The sequence below is a fragment of the Lithobates pipiens genome, unplaced genomic scaffold (assembly GCF_037356315.1).
Source record: "Lithobates pipiens isolate NorthernLeopardFrog02 unplaced genomic scaffold, aLitPip1_a1.2 Scaffold_10, whole genome shotgun sequence".
In the NCBI taxonomy this organism is placed as follows: Eukaryota; Metazoa; Chordata; class Amphibia; order Anura; family Ranidae; genus Lithobates; species Lithobates pipiens.
Window position 1 is genome coordinate 192,810,776 of NW_027507686.1, and position 13,988 is coordinate 192,824,763.

Sequence of the window (13,988 nt, forward strand, 5' to 3'; positions counted from 1 at the left end):
CATACAAAATAGAACTCCACTCAACCAAACCCTTACTGGGAAGCAGGAGTGGACTTCCCTCTGGACCAGTACTAATACGTAATACGACTTGTGTCCCTGAATGGAGATGCTTTACCATTCAGGATCCATCATATCATATCATATGGTCAGTTACACATAGTGGACATTATATAACTACCTGCTCCCCATTGTGAGCTGTAATTGCAACATTTTGAGATGTCATGTAACCAAATGGAAGATGTGACAAAGTGTAACAAAAAATATATCCTAGGAAGCCAGCCCAGGCTCAGCCTGAACACGGCATCAAGAGGTATGACGGAGACCAGTAAACTCCGGCAGAACCTGGAAGAACAGCTCGATAGATTGATGCAGCAGCTCCAAGACCTGGAGGAGTGTAGGGAAATGTTGGGCACTGATGAGTATGAGGAAACCAAGAAAGAAACTTTAAGAGAAACTAAGTGAATTTGATGACTCTCTGCAGAAGATTATGCTGACAATGTGACTGGTTGATGAGCTGAGCGGAATGCAGCTGTCGATTCAAGCAGCGATCATCCAGGCCTTCAAGACCCCAGAGGTTATCCGGATGTTTGCCAAAAAACAGCCAGGGCAGCTGAGGACGTGGTTAGGAGAGATGGACCACGATTTAAAGATCGGAAAACTTGGGAGAGACCTCTATACTCAGCAGAAAGGGGAGTACCTGACGAGTCTGAGAAAACTTGGAGAGAAGTTGACGTCAGAGGAGGAAGCTTTTCTTGCAGATAATGCAGGTTCTGCACTCAGCCAGCCAATTTCAGAAGGACACAGAAGGATTAGGATCGGGAGATAAGGTTTTGGCCCTGGCAAGCCTGGAGGTGGGAAGCTCAAAGAAGTGAAAAAATGGAGCGCACCAGACAAAAAATATATCCTTTTGGAACACCCACCTTTCACCATGTCTATCAAACACTGCAACATCACAGAACACTTTGCAAGGTACACTTTTTTAATTGAACAAAAATCTGTCCCTACAATGAAAGGGCCATTTTGTTGTGTTGGTCCTCCAGACAAAGATCCCCATTTGTTACCCCATGAAAATGGTTTGAATTATATTTCTGTATGAATCCTCTTTTGTAGAGATTTCCCTTATTAAGTGATCTGCAGATAATAAAATGAAAGTAATCTTCCCCTACTCACTGTGAACCTAAGCCAACTTTAGGGTTACCGCTTCTGCATCTATGTCCCCCATTCGGTGTATTCCACTGAGGGTGCAGGTCAGGCTAAAAATCTGCCTGACCCCATGTAATCCACAGAACTCCAACCAACGCACACCATACAAGCACAGCATGTAATAGGTGATAACAGCCTCAGCCTAACTCCATCCAGGCCATGCCCTCTGACATGTTACACCCCACCCCCCTCCCAAGGGGCCTAGACATGGTGGTAAGAAGTACTTCCTTTACTACCTACTTTCCCCAGGCTACCTGCAAATGGCAGGGCTTAGAGCCCAGGATGAGTTTCAGTCTCAAGATGGGACAAAAACCAATGTATGTTGAATGTTTTCTCTTTGGCCAACATAAGGATTTTTAACAAATGTGTCTCTGCTATTTGCCTACCACTCTAATGTTGAGCTTACTGCATATATCAGATTCTCAGGGGTTAGTGAGAGGTTTCTGTTACTCTATCTGTACCAAGAAGTGCAATAAATATTTATTATGCTAACAGATTTGTGCTCTTAAATATCACCATGTCCAATAGCAGAGTAGCTTTCCATTGAGATTTTCCAGATCAGGTTTCAGCTTTGGGCAGGTATTCAGCAGTGGATTAAGTATCATGCTAAATAAACCTTTTCCTTGATTTATTCTCAACTTAATAGGAGCATTGCATAGGAGGAGATCCCAACATTGTATCTTCTTTTGCTTTGTTATACACGCAGTTCCTATTTTAATATAAAAAAAAATAGTAAATAGTGGTTGTTGAAGAAATAAGATGCAGAGTAGCAAGTCCCAGCGATCTTTTATGCTTTCGGGGAAAAAGATTATTAATGTGTATCTAAAAACATTTTATTTCATTGGAGAAGGCTAGGTTTTTTTTTTTTTTGCTGTCTCTGTCCCCACTGTAAAAAATCATATTCTATGTATCCTGTCCTCTCCCTGTTATTTCCAAAAAGTATAGACTTTATGTGTGTGTTTGGTGCACATTGGATAGGCAGCAAGAGGCAGAATGTATCTTCAAATAGAAAGTAGAGGGCATTATTTGAGAAACAATGGCAATAGTGGGCAGTGTTGACTGAGTGACAAGACCCAACAGGGCGATTGCACAAAAGTCAATCAGTAGATTGACTTCTGTACTACTACCCTGCCCATACATGGATCAAAATTCATCTGGTCCCTGCTGAGCCTGATGAATTTAGGTCTATGTACTGTATAGCCCCACTTTGTCCAAGCGCCTTGCACAGCAGTACAGCAACAAACGCCCCCTCCCCACATATAACCTAGTGGAAAATTCTTGCCCTGAGTTACCACAGAGTGGAAGGTTCCCAGACGCAGTTTCAAAAATTAAAAATCAAGATTTTTTTTTAGGGTGGTGTATATCATTTTATATTATTCCAGCCCCCTCCCTCTTGTTCATGGCTTGGGCATCTACCACATTAACATTTTCCCAACCGCCATCAGATTTTTAATGTGTTTTCTATTTATAGATTTCATTTTTAAAATGTTTTTTTTTTAGGTTTTTTAAATTTTTCTTCCTCATAAGGCTGTCCCTGCCCTAGTCAACTGGTCAGAGAAGGCAAGACTGTAACTAAAACAGTTACAAGTTTAAAGGAGAAGTAGGGCCAGAGCTCTTTTTGCCCTACTTCTTCTATAGATCACAGGTGTGCACTTAGTTCTGCACTCCTGTGGCCCACACTCCTGTCAGCTGATGTCACCCAGTCGACCCAGGCTCTGGAGAGACTTCAGTGCCACTGAGAACATGAGCCACTCCTGCCCCCTCTACAGCCCGGCCTCCAGTGAGCGCTGAAGGGGAAGAGCACAGAGCCGGTGACTAACAGTCGTCTTTGATTGCTCACTTCTTGGTCTTAGAGGCGGCAAGGGAAAGATGCAGTATCAGACCAATGCTGCATCCACCTACAGTAGGTGAGTATGAATTTTTTTTTTTTTAAATCCCACATGTTTTTTTTTATTCCATTTGTCTACTGGGTATTAAGGATGTATCACTGGCTGGTGGTGACCTTATATGCCCTTATGGTATTAGCTTACCCTGCTGCACGTGTTATATTTAGAGAAGTCCTTCAGTGCAGCAGGGGGATTTGTGAATGAAATGCTGGCTTTTTAATAAAACAAATCAGATCTGGATTAAGGAAGACTACCAAAAATAACCAATGCAGATGTTAGTGATAAACTTAGTATACTGTACAGTATTTTTACATGTTTTTTGGGAAATAGATAAAAAGTGGCTAATGTTTTATCAGTTGAAGAGCTAGCTATCAGTCAATTGTTGTAAACAGACAGTGGTTGTTAAGGCTGGGTTCACACTATTGCGAATTGTATGCATTTCCCCACATCCAATGCGCATGGAGAGTGTGACCGGCTCTTAATATAGCTGATTCACACATCTTCAGGGCAGCCGTGGAGCGCACAGAAGAGTCCTGTGCATCTTTGGCGCCATTTCAGGTCCAAATTCAGCCAAAATTTGGACCTGAAACGGTGAACGGGACCCCCTGTTTTTCCTTCGGCTGCACATAGTATTAACCCAGCCTAAAAGTATTTTTGGTTGTACAGATCTGGACACACAGGTAAGGGCACATAAAATGAACTGAAGTACTGCAATTCAAAGATCTTAAGCTTAGTTTGTTAAAGTTGATGTAATCCTAACCACTAAAATCTCATATAAGCCTTAACATGATAACATCATTTGGAAAGCCTGTTTTTTTTTTTTTTTTTTTTTTAAATATTAGCTTTCTTGAAAAAAAACATTTAGTGATACTAACACTGTATAAAGGTTCTTGTTGGGGCATTTTATGTTATTTGGTTACAATACTCTGCCCATAACCCACAATCCCCTGCCCTGTAAACCACCCTATCACATGCTCATCTCATATACTACAAAGCCCCCCACCCCCAAAGTCAAATCATCTACAGATGATTTAAAAAATAAAGCTGATGCAAAAAAAAAGAAGAAAGAAAAGCCTCAAACGCTTCAGGGGGCCTCCTAGGATAACTAGGTGCCCACAATAATATACTCTTGCAAAGGACTGGAGGGTTTATTTTGGAAACCAATATTTAGACGATATGACTGTGGGTAGTGAAGGCTTTTAATGTTAATAGAGCAGGCTGTAAAATGAAACCTTTAAAAAAACATTTGAAGCCAACAACAATTAAGAAATATGTATTGTGAAAAACCACATGCAGCCTGTTATCACTGTAGTGTACATGGACAGAAACAGGATGTAAAGAGGCTATAGGACATCAGAAGCATAACGATATAAGAAAGGATGGAAAAAGTGGAAAAAAAAGAATAAAAAAAAAAAAGGTAAAAACCCTTCCCTCCTTCCATCCTCTTGTTCACAAAGATACACAACATTTTTCTATGGACAACTACAGGACTACAGGGTTTGCGTCTACTTTTACAGACCTGCCAGTGCCTACAGGTTCCTACACTTATTGCTCATTATGCACCTTATTGACAGCAATTCCATTGCTTTCCCTAACGCCGCTAAATCACATTATCAATATGGCTCCTGCAACCTCTTTTTTTTTTTTTTTTTTTTTTTTTTAGTTTCAATATTTTTATTGATTTTATGCAAACCGAAAGAACAACAAGACATGACATGTCCGCCTTACATCATCAAGCAGTATTACAGTAGATGGTTGTTAAATAACAATGACCATTACGAAAAAGGCACATGTTATTGGTAAAAATCAGTAATACACACTGCAAGATCCAAAGCTAACAGAATAAAACATGTATTAAGCTTCGGTCAGGATCTATGTAGACACATCAGGAGACCAAATTGCCCTAACGAGATAAACTTTGAGGGAATCTAATGGGCGCGGGACTCAGCTATCCAGGCAAGTTGGCCCGTTAGCGGTAACGTAAATAAGAAGTCGTCACTGCTCGGTGATGTTATTAGGGGTGCATCTCACACCTACACCCTATTGCAGGCGGTCTAGGGAAGAGTGACAGAAGGCCCCCCACCACCCCGAAAAGGGTACTTGCTGTGGTAGGAGACCCCCCCACCCCGCCCCGACCTGGATAGGCCGACAGAGACTGGACTAGTTAAAACATAATGAAGGATTAATTATTAATAAACTAGTAGCACAGAAGACCGAGTACCTTAAGCAAGCCCGGGAAGCCAGAGCGGCGCCGGGCGCAGTCTGTGCACAACAACTATAACCAACAATAACTATAGTAACCGTTACACCCTGTACCATCTATGAGGGAGTGTAAGGCCTTATAAACTATCAGGTGGGAAAATAGAACAGACAACTGAGCAGGTATCATGGAGAGAATGGGATCAGTCCGCTCCAAGCTCGTCCTAGATCAATCCAAAAAAGGGGTGTAGGAGAGGGGAAAGGAGGAAGGTTAAGGGGGATCAAGGGGGGGTGGGGGGGGGTCTACCAGGGTGTCCAAGCAAAAGGATAATACAAGTTATAAAAATTAAAGTTATAATCCCGGAACAAGGGGGATTTTGTGGAATGTGGCCCAGGGTTCCCACACTTTTTCAAAGAAGGAGGCCTTATCCTGTATGCGACTGACCAACTTCTCTTGCGCCATAATCCAGGAGATCTTTCGTTTAACTGCCCCGAATGGGACTGTATGTTGTTTCCAGTGGGTTGCTATAGTGATTTTGGTGCCTAAAAGGATAAAGAATATAAGTGTCTGAGATGATTTATTGGCTTTGTCCACTTTGCGGTTAAGCAATGCCACTTCCGGATTTTGGGGAACCGGAAGCGGTATCAGCTTGCGAATTAGGGCAAATACTCTGTTCCAAAGGCCCCTGATATGTGGGCAAGACCACCAGGTGTGGAGCAATGAACCTATATGTCCGCAACCACGGAAACAAAGAGGAGACGCCTCCGGAAAGATCTGTGCTAGTCGGGCGGGAACCCTGTACCACCTAGTGACAAGTTTAAGGCTAGCTTCAATCAGGGACACGTTGAGGATCCCAGTGAAAGATCTTTGGAAACAAGAGTACCATAGGTCACTATCCCAAGAAATATTGAGATCATTTTCCCAGGCCAATGCATAGGTAGGTTTGGCCGTAACAGAAGCTAGAGCTGTATAAATCGTAGAGATCCCTCCCCTTTGACTCGCTATGTCTGAACACCATGACTCGTATGTCGTGATAGCAGGAGGATTTGGTCTATCGGGCCATTTGGAGTGCAAGAAATGGATTAGTTGGGAGAATCTAAATCGTTCGGTTGGGGGCATCTCGAGTTTTTTCAGGCAGAAAGAAAATGAGATAGGGCCTGAAGCGTTAAAAAAATTACCAATCCTGAGTAGTCCTTTGTTGAGCCACCAACTAAAGGCCAGGATATTCATACCCGGCGGGAAGTCTGGATTGTGAAAAACATGCGTTAACGGCCTTAACGGCAGGGTTTTTATGTAATCGATCACATAGGGTTAGCGAATGGGAGAGGGTGGGAGACATGATAGGGGGTCGGCTTCTAGGCGGAGCCCAGATGAGATAGTCAATGGTGTAATGGGGGGCAGCCAGTCTTTCAATCGCAACCCAATCAGGTTTGGGGCCCCGGGAATAAACCATAGAGATCTGGGTTAATTGTGCTGCTTGGTAATACCACCAAATGTTAGGTAGCGCTAAGCCTCCCTGCTTTTTGAGTCTATACAATAATTGTTTTGATCCTCTGCAACCCTTGGAACCCCAGATGAATTGGAGAATTTTAGATTGAAGTGGTTGGAGTTGGGCTTTCTTTACGGGGAGAGGAAGGGATCTAAACAGATACAAGATACGGGGAAGGAGGGTCATCTTGACCGCAAAGATACGACCTAGCCAGGAGAGACCGAGATGGGACCAGGTTAGTAAGTCTGCAGATAATTTTGCAAGGGCGGAAGGATAATTGGCCGAGTAGAGAGTGTTCATATTAGATGTTAGGTAGATGCCCAAATAGGGTAAGGAATCGAGACACCATGTAAAAGGGAAATGATTCTGTAGTGTAGTTACTATAGGCAGGGGAACTGAGACATTGAGTGCTAGGGATTTTGATGCATTCATTTTTAGACCGGAGGCTAGTCCAAATGCTTCCAAAAGGGCAAAAACATTAGGTGTGGAGATCAGTGGGGAAGTTAAAAAGAGGAGGAGATCATCCGCGAATAAAGCACATTTGTGTTCTTGCGGGCCACAACGGACTCCTTTAATGTCAGGGTGAGCTCTAATGGCAATAGCTAAAGTCTCTATGGCGATGGCGAATAGCAGGGGTGATAGTGGGCACCCCTGTCTGGTGCCTTTTTTGATGTCGAACGTCTCTGAGTAACAGCCTTGTAGACGGACTTGTGCGCTCGGGGTAGAGTACAAGGCTTTGAGAGTCCCCAGAAAAAGGGGACCAAAGCCCCATTTCTCTAGGACTCTAAACAGAAAGGGCCACGTCAGTGTATCAAAAGCCTTTTGCAAGTCAATGGACAACAAAAAGCCGTCCTGTGGGGATCCGCCATCCCAATGTGAGTTAAGAATAGAAATGATATCCACTGCTCGCCTGATTTGGTCTGGACCTTGTCTCCCTGGGATAAAGCCCACCTGATCCTTATGAATATATCGTGAAATAAATGATGAGATCCTATTAGAAAGCACCTTAGTTAAGATTTTTAGGTCATTGTTGATAAGCGAAATTGGGCGATAATTTTGCACCAAGGATGCGTCCTTGCCGGGTTTAGGAATGACAGAAATATAGGCTAAATTCAGGGCTTTATCCAAGGGAGAGCCGGACCGGATGGAGTTGAAGAAATCAACCAAAAAGGGGGCAAGGACCGGGGCAAATTTTTTATAATATCCCACCGAGAAGCCATCAGGACCTGGGGCAGAATTACTTTTAAGATGTTTGATCACCTCTAGGACTTCAGTGACCGAAATTGGGTCCTCCAGTAGGTTTGCATGGTCTGGTGACAATTTTGGGAGGGAGACAGTATCCAAGAATTGATCCACAGAGGGTTGTGGACTATCCTCATCATCTTTATATAGGGAGGAGTAAAATTTATGAAAGGATGACATGATGCGGAGGGGATTCTGTGTTAGAATTCCGTCCTGATCTCTAATTTTCGGGAACGCCGAAGGACGAGGCCTCGGGGATAATTTGGCTGCAAGTTTAGAACCTATCTTGTCTTTCTGATAATAAAACCTGGCCCCGGACCATCTTAAGTGTTTCTCAGCCTCGGTGGTGAGAGCCAAATTGAGCGCAGTCCTAGCTGCTTGCAGGGCTTCCAGGGATTCTCTAGTGGGGGTACGTTTATGAGCTTTGCTTAGTAATCGGAATTCCTTGGATAGAGAGTCTACGTGAGCCTTCCTCCCTCTTTTTAGTTGGGACGATATTTGGATGATTCTCCCCCTGATCACAGCTTTATGTGCAGCCCAGACAACTTCTGGGGCTGTATAGGGATCCTTATTAAGGGAGAAGTATTCCTTTATGGCAGTGGAGATGTCTGCACTATGAGCTGGGTCACTAAGGAGACCTTCGTTAAGTCGCCACGTGAATCTATTGCTGAGATTGTGGGTGGACTGAACGTGAAGTAGTACAAGCGAATGGTCAGATAGTGATGTGTCCCTGATTTCCGATTTTAAAGCCAATGGAATAGTGTGTGATTGCACAAAAATGTGATCAATCCTGGCATGTACCTGGTGGGGGGCTGAGTAATGTGTGAAGTCTTTACAAGTGGGTTTTTTTTCTCTCCATATGTCCACTAAGCCTCTCGAGTGTAGGATAGCCGCTATCTTAGTGCTCTGTTTAGGCGGTTTTCTGTTGCGAGCTGACCCTTTTCCTGTTTTATCCAGGGAATGGTCAAATGGGATGTTAGTATCACCCCCCATTATTACCTTACCCTCTAGTAGAGGGTCCAACGTGGACATCATGGAGTGAAAGAAAGCTGATTGTCCCTTATTAGGGGCATAGTACGACACAAATGAGTAAATAGTTCCTTCCAGGGATCCTTTAACTAAAACAAACCTGCCTTCCTTGTCTCTATATATGTCCGTAGCGGTGAATCTAAGGTACTTAGATATGCATATTGCGACCCCTTTAGTTTTGTTTTTGGCGTTAGCCAGGAAGAAGAGGGGAAATCTACTATGTAGGAAGGAGGGATTAAACGCGGATTTGAAGTGAGTTTCCTGCATGAGAATTACATCAATCTTTTGGGCTTGGTATAATTGAAATAGTTTTCTCCTTTTGACGGGAGAGTTCATCCCCTGCACATTATGTGTTGCTATACAGAAGGAAGGGGGGGGTGTTTGATCAGGCATAGCGAGTCAGAGGGAATAGCCAGTATGTTATATAGGGATCTCTTACCATATCCTTGCGAAGAGAGGGATCATCCTGGCTTAGGAATGCCTCAGCAAAAGGAAGTGACGCTGTCGGCTTAGAGGAGCCCTGGTAGACCCGGGAGAAGAGGGGAGGAAAAAAGGGGTAAGGGAGGAGTTGACTGATCCTGCAGAGAAAGAGCAAAAGACATCTTAACCACCTGAAAGCTATGGATATCTTTGAGAGAACAAAAACAGATAAAACACATACAATACATGAAACAATCTGCAGGGGAGGATGACACACGTCAGTCCCCTGCATGTAAGGCCCGAGAAGCCTAGTCTCGGGAAAAAGTCCCAAAAAGGGAAAAGTGTGGAAGCCTCTGAGTGAGGGGAAGAAAAGGCCCGTCACTCGGAGACTGTAGGGGGCGCAGTGCAAACCACCCCGACCGGGACCCACCTAAGGCCCAATGCCCCTTCAAATGAAATGAGGGGCATCTTAAAACCCGCTTAATAAAAAAATATGAAAAACCAAACAAATAATAAAAAAAAAAAACTGTAGAACAAGAATGGGAAAACAATCACAAGTGGGAGAGCCGTAAGCTTACGATAGCTATCGAAAGCCACGTGGAGAAGAGCCGTCGCTCGTATTATCAAAACCCATCTAGGGATAAGACATAAAAGGAGGAAACCAATAGCTAAAACACAAAACAGGCATAAAAAAAAAAAATTCAAAAGTCATGTAGGAAGTCTGTGGTAGTGCTGATCGCACCCGTCTGAGAAGAAATGTACCCTTGCAAAAAAGGGGGGAGAAAAAGGAGATTGCGCAAAATACGCGCTGTAATCGTGGAATCCAAAACAAAGACTTATTAGCAGAAAACAGTAATCAATGTCAACATATTCAAAGTCTGTCTTTCAAGTTGGGCGTCCATCCTTGGGACGCTTCGCCTTCTGCTTTTGCCAGAGGGGCTTGTCGGGGCTTGCAGGTGGAGGCCTCTTCGCAGAGCTGGAAGACTTGGGATCCGCAGGGTCAACAGGAGATTGAGAGATGAGGCCCAATTGAAGAAGCAGGCGTTCGCCATCGGTGAAGTTGGAGAAGCCATATTGTTTATTGGAATAAGTGAAATGCAGTCTGAATGGGAAAGCCCAGCGATAAGCTATGGAGTTTTGTGTTAAAATTTGTAAGAGTGGTTTCAAGGATCTCCGCAGCTGGATCGTGTATGGGGATAGATCCGAGAAGATTTGGATTGGATGGCCCTGGAAGGAAAGATTTTCAGTTTCTCTGGCCTTGCGCATGACTTCTTCCTTAGTTTTAAAGAAGTGGGGTTTGACCACAATGTCTCTGGGTAGGCCATCTTGGCGAGGGGGTTGAAGTGCTCGGTGAGCGCGATCTAGCTCTAGACGATGGTCAGGCAGATCAGGTAATAGTGAAGAAATAAAGGCGCGTACCACCTCGTCTGTTTCTTTAAAAGATTCAGGTAGGCCTCGGAGCCTAAAATTATATCGGCGATTCCTGTTTTCGAGGTCATCTAATTTAGAGTAAGCGGTGTCCAGCTGCTCCTGTAGTTCAGAGATCCTGTCAGAATTTTGTATGGTTCTGGCAACAGTCTGGTCAGTTTTAAGTTCTATTGCCTCAATCCTGGCCCCAAGTTGCTGTAGGTCAGCTTGAATAATTGAGGTAATATGCGATGCGTTCTGAGCTAGGCCTCTGGATAGCATGTGGGAGAATGTCTCTAGCAGGGCCGGGATATCAGTGGGATTAGTCTGGATAGATGGGGCAGCCCCACACGCCGCCGGAGAGGAGAGATAGTCTTCCATAGGAGTGAGCGGGGATCCCCCATGAAATCTCCTCAGCAATGATTCCGTGGATGCTGGGGATGAAAGTGATGGCAGCGGGTAACTCACAGAATGAAGATTCAGTTCCGTGGAGTTAGGGCTGGACGGGAGTCGATCCGCGATGGATGGCATCGGATGAAGACGAGGGCCTTGTGCGACGGGAGCGGCGTCCGCCATCATGGCGGTGGATGCGGCCTGGAACTCCGGAGTCAGCCGCCGGGATAAGCTGCGTCTCGCCGTGATGAACGAACGGTAAGTGGGTGGCGCTGATCCGCGGGGACGAGAGGGTGAAATTGCGGTATTGAGCTCTTCTCCGTGTGGCTCAAAGGCTGCGGATCACGGTCGGGGCGAACGGAGCCCTCAGGACATGCGACCGTCCATGGAGCTGCCGCGCATGCGCCTCCGCAACCTCTTTTTTATAGTGATGGAGATGACCTATCCTAAAGAACCCCCTTTTGGTCCTTCTAAGCTAGCTGACCTAAGTTAAAGGCCGGGCAGTGCATTTTGTTTTTATTTTTCTCCTTGGGTCCACGAAACTTGAACATGCAGTATTTGGCATGAACCCATGGCAGTGTCGAACTTCATCTCAATTGCAAACTACAGTACAGTAATATGACAGCTAATCAGACCTCACTTTACTGTAGTTGGTATAGGAATTATAATTTAGAAGTGTCAGTGTCCATGGTTTACTGGACATTACATCTCATTATTTGCTCTGCTTTACAGAGAGGGAAACATATTACTACCTTCTCTACAGAAGCATTGCAGGCATGTTTCATGATACAGGGGTATATTAAGAAAGACATATGTTCCAGACTGTTTGGGAACTCCTGCTAAGATGTCATTTCATGCAACAGGAAGCAAAATAGTTTCTTGTTTTACGGTCTATAAATATACTCAGCTTCTCCATGGTATGGCAACCTGATAAGGTTCTTTAAAATATCTGTAAACAATTAATTGTGTACAATTAGTGCACTGCTGTCACCCTTTGATATTAGCACAGTTGCCACCTTATACAATCAGTGCCCATGTGAATGTGCTTACAAACTGGGTTATCTGCAGGGGAGGGCTGGCAGCCTTAGGCCTGGGGGGCAAGTCTAGTCAAGTGGCCCATTAATCCACGAATCAGCTCACCATCAACAGTGCCCATCAATGCAGCCTCACCAATGCCCATCAATGCAGCCTCACCAATGCCCATCAATGCAGCCTCACCAATGCCCATCAATGCAGCCTCACTAGTGTCTATCAATGCAGCCTCACCAGTGCCCATCAGCTCAGCCTTGTCAGTGCCCATCAATGCAGCCTCACCATAGCCCATCAATGCAGTCTGTTCAGTGCATGGGGATTAGAGAGAGAAAAGCTGCTGGATAGGGATGAGCTTCGTGTTCGAGTCGAACGTACGTTCGACTCGAACATTGGCTGTTCGTCCGTTCGGCGAAATCCGAACACTTGGTCCGTTCGCGTCAAAATTCGTGTGGCGCGCACGGCCCACAATGCACTGCGATGGCGCAGTGCATTGCTGGCTCATGATTGGCCAAGCATGCACTGTGACCCCACACGCTTGGCCAATCGCAGCGCCAGCAGCAAGGAGAGCCATGATTGGCCACAGGCATCCTGCCTGTGGCCAATCATAGCTCAGGCTGTGTAGTGCACGCCCCACACTATATAAGGCCGCCATTGAGGCGGCCTCGTGTAGTGTGTTGGCATCTGAAGCAGTGGGTGTTCTGTGTACCTTCAACACAGTACACACCGATTGTTTTTGGCTGATTTCCTATCTTGCTGTTGTGTAGTGGTTATTGTCTATGCCCTGACCGCAGTATACACCACTATATTCACCTCACCTATATAGCTAGTGATCTATCTTTAATAATAGAGCTTGCAGTCAGTAGTGTTAGGAGATAGTGCTTGCTGTCTGCGTGCTCTGTACCCAGTACATACCGCTATAATCCACCTACATAGCTGTTCTCTATTTGAGCCCAATTGCCATCTGCAGGAGTTATTGGAAGTTGTGTGTGCCTCCAGCACAGCACAGTATACATCTGTATATACCCCTTTATCTCTGCTGTTCTATAAAAAAGGCATCTGCAGGAGTTAGTGGGTGTTGTGTGCCTCCAGCACAATATAAACTACCCAACTACTGTTTTACCCAACTCCCTTCAGGCCATTACCATGTCTGGAAGGCCAGCAAGGAGAGGCAGACAGGCGCGAGCCGATAAAAGAGGGCAAGCAGGCTCGTTGTCTAGAGACAACAGTGCTGGTCGTGGACGCGGTGCATTGTCATCAGCACGTGGCCATGGGACATGCTTGTCCTTCTTTTCTGCAGCTGGACATGTTGAACCGCAACATGCCAACGACTTGGTAGAGTGGATGACCAAGCCCTCTTCATCCTCCTCATCCTCTCTCACCCAGTCTCAGGGTAGTAGCAAAGCAGCTGCCAACGCATCGTCTTCCCTCCTCTCAATGTAATCATCAGTGACTCCTTCCCTAGACCCACCACGTCCTCCTGAGGAGTCTCCTGAACTCTTTGAGCACAGTGTTGGGTACATGCTCCAGGAGGATGCCCAGTGTTTGGTGGGCTCTGATGATGACACTCAGCTAGAGGAAGGCAGTAGCGTGAGCGCAGAGAGAGGGGATGCTCAAGAAGGACAGCAATCTGGCAGTCATGTTCCACAAGCTGCAGCATACTGCCAGGTTTGCTACAGCAATGAAGAGG

General features: G+C 45.2%; 1 pseudogene; it reads left to right on the forward strand.

The window, feature by feature from the left end:
* Positions 1 to 216: 216 nt before the first annotated feature.
* On the forward strand, positions 217 to 890 carry LOC143926080 (protein LZIC pseudogene; annotated as a pseudogene).
* The last annotated feature ends 13,098 nt before the right edge of the window (positions 891 to 13,988 follow it).